Raw genomic sequence first — 11,463 nt, 5'->3', positions numbered from 1 at the left:
AACTGTTGGACATCACTTTGTATCCCAGTTTCAAATTAATATGTAATATATATAGAGAGAGAACACTTTACATTGCAATGAAATAAAGTTAAATTTGTCAGGAATTCAAATTCAAACATAAACTGAGATCAAACGAACAATAAGTAATTGGTTATGTAAAGATGTATAATAAAAGAATTATGTAAATCACTATTGACACAGAATATAAAGAAAAATGTCAGAAAAAATCAGTTATTGTGTAAGAAAATAAATTTTTTAAGTAATTAGTATGTCAAAAATAAACTAATTTCTGAAATATAAGGTCAATCTCTTTGCAAATGAGGAAAACCAATCAAATTTATTACGCTATCTATGAGATAACGTCTAATGTAATATTCTTGTAAATAATTTATGGTCCATGCTATCATAAAAAACATAACCAATAGTGAAATAAATTATGAATGAAAAGACAACTTTCTAAATATTTAGCAAAACAAAAGGATTTTTCCAATATTAAGAGAATACTGTCCCTCCAATGAATAAAATTAGACACATCATGCTAAAAGTAAATTGAAATAATCAAAATTTGAAACAATTCCTTAAATATTCAAACAATTATGAACCAATTGTGTCAATCAAATAGCAGTACGCAATTTGAATCAATAAAAAGAAAATGAAACTGTGTGTTGAACACAACTCTCTATCTCAATTTCAAATGAATATGTAATCTAACTATGGAGAACACACTATATTGAATGAAATTAAGCTGAATTTGTCAGAAATTAAAACTCAAACATCACTTGACACCAAATAAACAGTAAATAAAAAGTTATATAGGATTTGTGATATAAATATTATGCAAATCCCTCATGATATGTATTGTAAAGAAAAATGTAAGAAAAAAATCAAGGTTACTCTGCAAGAAAATAAATTTTTGAAGTGATTAGTATTTCAAAAATAAACAAATTTCTAAATTATTATGTCAATCTGTTTGCACATGAACAAAACCAATGAAACTTTTAAATATATCTAAGAAATAAGGTCCAATGTAATATTCTTGTAATTTAATATTGGTCCATGGTATCATAAAAAACAGTGAAATACATTATATGAGAAAAGATAACTTACTAAATATTTAGCAAAACTAAAGACCTTTGTCACTATTAACAGAACACTTTCCTTCCAAGGAATACAATCAAACACATCGTGCTAAAAGTAAAATGAAATAATCAAAATTTGAAATAATTCCTTAAATATTAAAACAATTATGAAACAATTGTGTAAATAAAATGGCAGTATGCAATTTGAATCAATAATTAGTAATGAAAATGTGTGTTTTACATGATCTTGTATACCAATTTCAAATGAATATGTAATCTACATATAGGGAACACTTTATTTTGCAATGAAATAAACCTGAAAGTGTGAGGAATTAAAACTCAAACATGACTTGACAACAAATAAAGAATAAATGAAAGGTTATATAGGATTTGTTGCATAAGAATTATGTAAATCACTATTGGTATGGAATGTAAAGCAAAATGTAAGAAGGAATCAAACTTATTCTACATGTAAATAATTATTTAAACTAATTAGTATGTCTAAAATAAACTAATTGCTAAAATATTAGGTCAATCTGTTTGCAATCAGCACAAACAATCAAATTCTTTAAGCTATTAAAGAGATAATATCCAATATAATATTCTTGTAAATCATTTATGATCTATGGTATCATATAAAACATAAGAAATAGAGAAAAACATTATAGAAGGGAATAAAATTTTCTAAATATTTAGCAATACAAAAAGACTTTTGCAGTATTAGAAGAAAGTTTTGCCTCCAAACAATAAAATCAGAACATCGTGCTATAAGTAAAAAGAAATCATCATAATTTGATATAATTCCTTAAATATTCATACAATTATGAAGGAATTGTGTCAATAAAATGACAATATGCAATTTGAATCAATAATTAGAAAATGAAACTGTGTGGACATCATTTTGTATCCCAGTTTCAAATGAATACGTAATCTATATATAGAGAACATTTTATAGTGCAATGAAATGAAGCTGAATTTGACAGGAATTAAAATTCAAACAAGGCCTGACAGCAAATGAACAATAAATGACAGGTTATGTAAGGATTTATGATAAAAGATTTATGTAAATAACTATTGATACAAAATATAAAGAAAAATGTAAGAAAAAATCATAGTTATTGTGCAAGAAAATAATTTTTTAAAATAATTAGTATGTCAAAAGTAAACTATTTTCTAAAATATTAGATCAATCTGCTTGCAAATGAGCAAAACTAATCAAACTTATTAAACCATGTATGAGATAATGTCTAATGTAATATTCTTGTCAACAATTTATGGCCCATGCTATCACAAAAAACATAACAAATAGTAAAATACATTATAGAAGAAAACATAACTTTCTAAATATTTAGCAAATTAAAAGGTCTTTTCCAAAATTAAGAGAACACTGTCCCTGCAAGGAATAAAATCAGACACATCATGCTAAAAGTATAATAAAATAATCAAAATTTCAAACAATTTCTAAAAACTCATAAAATTTAAAAGCAATTGCGTCAATAGAATGGCAGTATACGATTTGAATCAATAATTAGTAATTGAAAATGTGTGTTTTACATCACTTTTTATATAAATTTCAAATGAATATGTTATCTACATATAGGGAACACTTTATTTTGCAATGAAATAAACCTGAAAATGTGAGGAATTAAAACTCAAACATGACTTTAGAACAAATGAAGAATAAATGAAAGGTTATGTAGGATTTGTGGCATAAGAAATATGTATATTACTATTGGTATGAAATGTAAAGCAAAATTTAAGAAGGAATTAATTTTATTGTGCTTGTAAGTAAATATTTAAACTAATTAATATGTCTAAAATAAACTAATTTCTAAAATATTAGGTAACTCTGCTTGCAAAAGATCAAACAGATTGAATTATATATCAATTTATTTACCAATCAAACTTCTTATGCTATCTATGAGATAATGTCGAATGAAAAATTCTTGTAAATCATTTATAATCCATGGTATTATATAAAACATAAAAAGTAATGAAATATGTAATACAAGGGAAGATAAAGTTCTAAATATTAAGGAAAAGAAAACGACTTTTGCAATATTAAGAGAAAGCTTTGCCTCTAATCAATAAAATCTGACACATCATACTATAAATAAAATGAAATAATTATAACTTGAAATAATTCCTTAAATTTTTATGCAATTAAGATTGAATTGTATCAGTAAAATGGAAGTAAGCAATGAGTATCAATAATTAGAAAATGATATTGTGTGTTGAACATTACTTTCTATCACAATTTCAAATGAATATGTAATCCACCTATAGAGAACACTTGATATTGCAAAGACATAAAGCTGAATTTGTCAGAAATTAAAACTCAAACAGCACTTCACACCAAATGAACAAAAAATGAAAGGTTATGTAGGATTTGTAGTATAAGAATTATGTAAATCACTATTGATATGGAATGTAAAGAAAAATGTAACAAGGAATCAAACTTATTGTGCATGTAAATAAATATTTAAACTAATTAGTAGGTCTAAAATAAAGTAATTGCTAAAATATTAGATTAATCCGTTTGCAAATCGGCATAATCAATCAAATTGTTTAAGCTATTAAAGACATAATATCCAATACAATATTCTTGTAAATCATTTATGATCCATTGTATCATAAAAAACAAAACAAATAATAAAACACATTATAGAAGGGAATATAACTTTCTAAATATTTAGCAATACAAAAAGACTTTTGGAATATTAAGAGAAAGCATTGCCTCCAAGCAATACATCAGCCACTTTGTGCTATAAGTAAAATGAAATAATCATAATTTGAAATAATTCCTTAAATATTCATAGAATTGTGAAGCGAGTCTGTGAATAAAATAGCAGTATGCAATTTGAATCAATAATTAGAAAATGAAACTGTGTGGACATCACTTTGTATTCCAATTTAAATTAATATGTAATCTACATATAGAGAACACTTTATAATGCAATGAAATTAAGCTGAATTTGTCAGAAATGAAAACTCTAACATCACTTGACATCATATGAACAGTTAATAAAAGGATATATAGGATTTGTAGTATAAGAGTTATTCAAATCATTAGTGATATGTATTGTAAAGAAAAATGTAAGAAATAATCAAGGTTATTGTGCAAGAAAATAAATTTTTGAAGTAATTAGTATTTCAAAAATAAACTAATTTCTAAATTATTAGGACAATCTGTTTGCAAATGAACAAAACCAATGAAACTTTTAAAGATATCTATGAGATAGTATCCAATGTAATATTCTTGTAATTCATTAATGGTCCATGGTATCATAAAAAACATAACAAAATGTGAAATACATTATATGAGAAAAGATAACTTACTAAATATTTAGCAAAACAAAAGGACTTTTATAATATTAAGAGAACACTCTTCCTCCAAGGCATAACATCAGACTCATCATGCTATAAGAAAAAACAAATAATCAAAATTTGAAATACTTCCTTAAATATTCATACAATTATGAAGCAATTGTGTCAATAAAGCATCAGTATGCAGTTTGAATCAATAATTAGGAAATGAAAATGTGTGGACACCACTTTGTATCCCAGTTTCAAATGAATATGTAATCTAAATATAGAGAACACTTTATTTTTCAATGAAATAAACCTGAAAGTGTGAGGAATAAAAACTCAAACATGACTTGACAACAAATGAAGAATAAATGAAAGGTTATGTAGGATTTGTCGCATAAGAATTATGTAAATCACTATTGGTATGGAATGTAAAGCAAAATATGATAGAATCAAACTTATTGTGCATGTAAATAATTATTTAAACTAATTAGTATGTCTAAAATAAACTAATTGCTAAAATATTAGGTCAATCTGTTTGCAAATCAGCATAATCAATCAAATTGTTTAAGCTATTAAAGAGATAATATCAATATAATATTCTTGTAAATCATTTATGATCTACGGTATCATATAAAACATAAGAAATAGAAAAATACATTATAGAAGGGAATATAATTTTCTAAATATTTAGCAATACAAAAAGACTTTTGCAATATTAGAGGAAAGCTTTGCCTCCAAACAATAAAATCAGAACATCGTGCTATAAGTAAAATGAAATCATCATAATTTGATATAATTCCTTAAATATTCATACAATTATGAAGGAATTGTGTCGATAAAATGACAGAGTGCAATTTGAATCAATAATTAGAAAATGAAACTGTGTGGACATCACTTTGTATCCCTGTTTCAAATGAATACGTAATCTATATATAGAGAACATTTTATAGTGCAATGAAATGAAGCTGAATTTGACAGGAATTAAAATTCAAACAAGGCCTGACAGCAAATGAACAATAAATGACAGGTTATGTAAGGATTTATGATAAAAGATTTATGTAAATAACTATTGATACAAAATATAAAGAAAAATGTAAGAAAAAATCATAGTTATTGTGCAAGAAAATAATTTTTTAAAATAATTAGTATGTCAAAAGTAAACTATTTTCCAAAATATTAGATCAATCTGCTTGCAAATGAGCAAAACTAATCAAACTTATTAAACCATGTATGAGATAATGTCTAATGTAATATTCTTGTCAACAATTTATGGTCCATGCTATCACAAAAAACATAACAAATAGTAAAATACATTATAGAAGAAAATATAACTTTCTAAATGTTTAGCAAATTAAAAGGTCTTTTCCAAAATTAAGAGAACACTGTCCCTGCAAGGAATAAAATTAGACACATCATGCTAAAAGTATAATAAAATAATCAAAATTTCAAACAATTTCTAAAATACTCATAAAATTTAAAAGCAATTGTGTCAATAGAATGGCAGTATACGATTTGAATCAATAATTAGTAATTGAAAATGTGTGTTTTACATCACTTTTTATATAAATTTCAAATGAATATGTTATCTACATATAGGGAACACTTTATTTTGCAATGAAATAAACCTGAAAATGTGAGGAATTAAAACTCAAACATGACTTTAGAACAAATGAAGAATAAATGAAAGGTTATGTAGGATTTGTGGCATAAGAATTATGTATATTACTATTGGTATGAAATGTAAAGCAAAATTTAAGAAGGAATTAATTTTATTGTGCTTATAAGTAAATATTTAAACTAATTAATATGTCTAAAATAAACTAATTTCTAAAATATTAGGTAACTCTGTTTGCAAAAGAGCAAACAGATTGAATTATATATCAATTTATTTACCAATCAAACTTCTTATGCTATCTATGAGATAATGTTGAATGAAAAATTCTTGTAAATCATTTATAATCCATGGTATTATATAAAACATAAAAAGTAATGAAATATGTAATACAAGGGAAGATAAAGTTCTAAATATTAAGGAAAAGAAAACGACTTTTGCAATATTAAGAGAAAGCTTTGCCTCTAATCAATAAAATCTGACACATCATACTATAAATAAAATGAAATAATTATAACTTGAAATAATTCCTTAAATTTTTATGCAATTAAGATTGAATTGTATCAGTAAAATGGAAGTAAGCAATTTGTATCAATAATTAGAAAATGATATTGTGTGTTGAACATTACTTTCTATCACAATTTCAAATGAATATGTAATCCACCTATAGAGAACACTTGATATTGCAAAGATATAAAGCTGAATTTGTCAGAAATTAAAACTCAAACAGCACTTCACACCAAATGAACAAAAAATGAAAGGTTATGTAGGATTTGTAGTATAAGAATTATGTAAATCACTATTGATATGGAATGTAAAGAAAAACGTAACAAGGAATCAAACTTATTGTGCATGTAAATAAATATTTAAACTAATTAGTATGTCTAAAATAAAGTAATTGCTAAAATATTAGATTAATCCGTTTGCAAATCGGCATAATCAATCAAATTGTTTAAGCTATTAAAGACATAATATCCAATACAATATTCTTGTAAATCATTTATGATCCATTGTATCATAAAAAACAAAACAAATAATAAAACACATTATAGAAGGGAATATAACTTTCTAAATATTTAGCAATACAAAAAGACTTTTGGAATATTAAGAGAAAGCATTGCCTCCAAGCAATACATCAGCCACTTTGTGCTATAAGTAAAATGAAATAATCATAATTTGAAATAATTCCTTAAATATTCATAGAATTGTGAAGCGAGTCTGTGAATAAAATAGCAGTATGCAATTTGAATCAATAATTAGAAAATGAAACTGTGTGGACATCACTTTGTATTCCAATTTAAATTAATATGTAATCTACATATAGAGAACACTTTATAATGCAATGAAATTAAGCTGAATTTGTCAGAAATGAAAACTCTAACATCACTTGACATCATATGAACAGTAAATAAAAGGATATATAGGATTTGTAGTATAAGAGTTATTCAAATCATTAGTGATATGTATTGTAAAGAAAAATGTAAGAAATAATCAAGGTTATTGTGCAAGAAAATAAATTTTTGAAGTAATTAGTATTTCAAAAATAAACTAATTTCTAAATTATTAGGACAATCTGTTTGCAAATGAACAAAACCAATGAAACTTTTAAAGATATCTATGAGATAGTATCGAATGTAATATTCTTGTAATTCATTAATGGTCCATGGTATCATAAAAAACATAACAAAATGTGAAATACATTATATGAGAAAAGATAACTTACTAAATATTTAGCAAAACAAAAGGACTTTTATAATATTAAGAGAACACTCTTCCTCCAAGGCATAACATCAGACTCATCATGCTATAAGAAAAAACAAATAATCAAAATTTGAAATACTTCCTTAAATATTCATACAATTATGAAGCAATTGTGTCAATAAAGCATCAGTATGCAGTTTGAATCAATAATTAGGAAATGAAAATGTGTGGACAACACTTTGTATCCCAGTTTCAAATGAATATGTAATCTAAATATAGAGAACACTTTATTTTTCAATGAAATAAACCTGAAAGTGTGAGGAATAAAAACTCAAACATGACTTGACAACAAATGAAGAATAAATGAAAGGTTATGTAGGATTTGTCGCATAAGAATTATGTAAATCACTATTGGTATGGAATGTAAAGCAAAATATAAGATAGAATCAAACTTATTGTGCATGTAAATAATTATTTAAACTAATTAGTATGTCTAAAATAAACTAATTGCTAAAATATTAGGTCAATCTGTTTGCAAATCAGCATAATCAATCAAATTGTTAAAGCTATTAAAGAGATAATATCCGATATAATATTCTTGTAAATCATTTATGATCTACGGTATCATATAAAACATAAGAAATAGAAAAATACATTATAGAAGGGAATATAATTTTCTAAATATTTAGCAATACAAAAAGACTTTTGCAATATTAGAGGAAAGCTTTGCCTCCAAACAATAAAATCAGAACATCGTGCTATAAGTAAATTAAATCATCATAATTTGATATAAATCCTTAAATATTCATACAATTATGAAGGAATTGTGTCGATAAAATGACAGAGTGCAATTTGAATCAATAATTAGAAAATGAAACTGTGTGGACATCACTTTGTATCCCAGTTTCAAATGAATATGTAATCTATATATAGAGAACATTTTATATTGCAATGAAATGAAGCTGAATTTGGCAGTAATTAAAATGCAAACCAGACCTGACAGCAAATGAACAATAGATGAAAGGTTTTGTCAGTATTTATGATAAAAGATGTATGAAAATCACTACTGATATAGAATATAAAGAAAAATGTAAGAAAATAAAATCAAAGTTATTGTGCAAGAAAATAATTTTTTCTACTAATTAGTAAGTCAAAAGTAAAATAATTTCTAAAATATTAAGTCAATCTGCTAGCAAATGAGCAAAACTAATCAAACTTATTAAGCTATGTATGAGATAATATCTAATGTAATATTCTTCTCAATAATTTATGGCCCATGCTATCACAAAAAACATAACAAATAGTAAAATACATTATAGAAGAAAACATAACTTTCTAAATATTTAGCAAATTAAAAGGACTTTTCCAAAATTAAGAGAACACTGTCCCTGCAAGGAATAAAATCAGACACATCATGCTAAAAGTATAATAAAATAATCAAAATTTCAAACAATTTCTAAAATACTCATAAAATTTAAAAGCAATTGCATCAATAGAATGGCAGTATACGATTTGAATCAATAATTAGTAATTGAAAATGTGTGTTTTACATCACTTTTTATATAAATTTCAAATGAATATGTTATCTACATATAGGGAACACTTTATTTTGCAATGAAATAAACCTGAAAATGTGAGGAATTAAAACTCAAACATGACTTTAGAACAAATGAAGAATAAATGAAAGGTTATGTAGGATTTGTGGCATAAGAATTATGTATATTACTATTGGTATGAAATGTAAAGCAAAATGTAAGAAGGAATCAATATTATTGTGCAGGTAAATAAATATTTAAACTAATTAATATGTCTAAAATAAACTAATTTCTAAAATATTAGGTAACTCTGTTTGCAAAAGAGCAAACAGATTGAATTATATATCAATTTATTTACCAATCAAACTTCTTATGCTATCTATGAGATAATGTTGAATGAAAAATTCTTGTAAATCATTTATAATCCATGGTATTATATAAAACATAAAAAGTAATGAAATATGTAATACAAGGGAAGATAAAGTTCTAAATATTAAGGAAAAGAAAACGACTTTTGCAATATTAAGAGAAAGCTTTGCCTCTAATCAATAAAATCTGACACATCATACTATAAATAAAATGAAATAATTATAACTTGAAATAATTCCTTAAATTTTTATGCAATTAAGATTGAATTGTATCAGTAAAATGGAAGTAAGCAATTTGTATCAATAATTAGAAAATGATATTGTGTGTTGAACATTACTTTCTATCACAATTTCAAATGAATATGTAATCCACCTATAGAGAACACTTGATATTGCAAAGATATAAAGCTGAATTTGTCAGAAATTAAAACTCAAACAGCACTTCACACCAAATGAACAAAAAATGAAAGGTTATGTAGGATTTGTAGTATAAGAATTATGTAAATCACTATTGATATGGAATGTAAAGAAAAACGTAACAAGGAATCAAACTTATTGTGCATGTAAATAAATATTTAAACTAATTAGTATGTCTAAAATAAAGTAATTGCTAAAATATTAGATTAATCCGTTTGCAAATCGGCATAATCAATCAAATTGTTTAAGCTATTAAAGACATAATATCCAATACAATATTCTTGTAAATCATTTATGATCCATTGTATCATAAAAAACAAAACAAATAATAAAACACATTATAGAAGGGAATATAACTTTCTAAATATTTAGCAATACAAAAAGACTTTTGGAATATTAAGAGAAAGCATTGCCTCCAAGCAATACATCAGCCACTTTGTGCTATAAGTAAAATGAAATAATCATAATTTGAAATAATTCCTTAAATATTCATAGAATTGTGAAGCGAGTCTGTGAATAAAATAGCAGTATGCAATTTGAATCAATAATTAGAAAATGAAACTGTGTGGACATCACTTTGTATTCCAATTTAAATTAATATGTAATCTACATATAGAGAACACTTTATAATGCAATGAAATTAAGCTGAATTTGTCAGAAATGAAAACTCTAACATCACTTGACATCATATGAACAGTAAATAAAAGGATATATAGGATTTGTAGTATAAGAGTTATTCAAATCATTAGTGATATGTATTGTAAAGAAAAATGTAAGAAATAATCAAGGTTATTGTGCAAGAAAATAAATTTTTGAAGTAATTAGTATTTCAAAAATAAACTAATTTCTAAATTATTAGGACAATCTGTTTGCAAATGAACAAAACCAATGAAACTTTTAAAGATATCTATGAGATAGTATCCAATGTAATATTCTTGTAATTCATTAATGGTCCATGGTATCATAAAAAACATAACAAAATGTGAAATACATTATATGAGAAAAGATAACTTACTAAATATTTAGCAAAACAAAAGGACTTTTATAATATTAAGAGAACACTCTTCCTCCAAGGCATAACATCAGACTCATCATGCTATAAGAAAAAACAAATAATCAAAATTTGAAATACTTCCTTAAATATTCATACAATTATGAAGCAATTGTGTCAATAAAGCATCAGTATGCAGTTTGAATCAATAATTAGGAAATGAAAATGTGTGGACAACACTTTGTATCCCAGTTTCAAATGAATATGTAATCTAAATATAGAGAACACTTTATTTTTCAATGAAATAAACCTGAAAGTGTGAGGAATAAAAACTCAAACATGACTTGATAACAAATGAAGAATAAATGAAAGGTTATGTAGGATTTGTCGCATAAGAATTATGTAAATCACTATTGGTATGGAATGTAAAGCAAAATATAAGATAGAA

General features: G+C 24.7%; 1 long non-coding RNA gene across 1 annotated transcript; it reads right to left on the bottom strand.

Moving 5' to 3' along the window:
- Positions 1-4,470: 4,470 nt before the first annotated feature.
- LOC129958170 (uncharacterized) lies at positions 4,471-11,110 on the bottom strand. The gene is made up of 3 exons (XR_008783171.1): positions 11,040-11,110; positions 7,727-7,807; positions 4,471-4,499 (listed from the first exon to the last, which is right to left on the bottom strand). It is a non-coding gene; the product is annotated as an uncharacterized LOC129958170 (long non-coding RNA).
- Positions 11,111-11,463: the final 353 nt, after the last annotated feature.

The sequence above is a fragment of the Argiope bruennichi genome, chromosome X1 (assembly GCF_947563725.1).
Source record: "Argiope bruennichi chromosome X1, qqArgBrue1.1, whole genome shotgun sequence".
Classification (NCBI taxonomy): domain Eukaryota; kingdom Metazoa; phylum Arthropoda; class Arachnida; order Araneae; family Araneidae; genus Argiope; species Argiope bruennichi.
The sequence above is the reverse complement of the archived record's forward strand: the minus strand, read 5'-3'. Positions and strand labels throughout refer to the sequence as shown.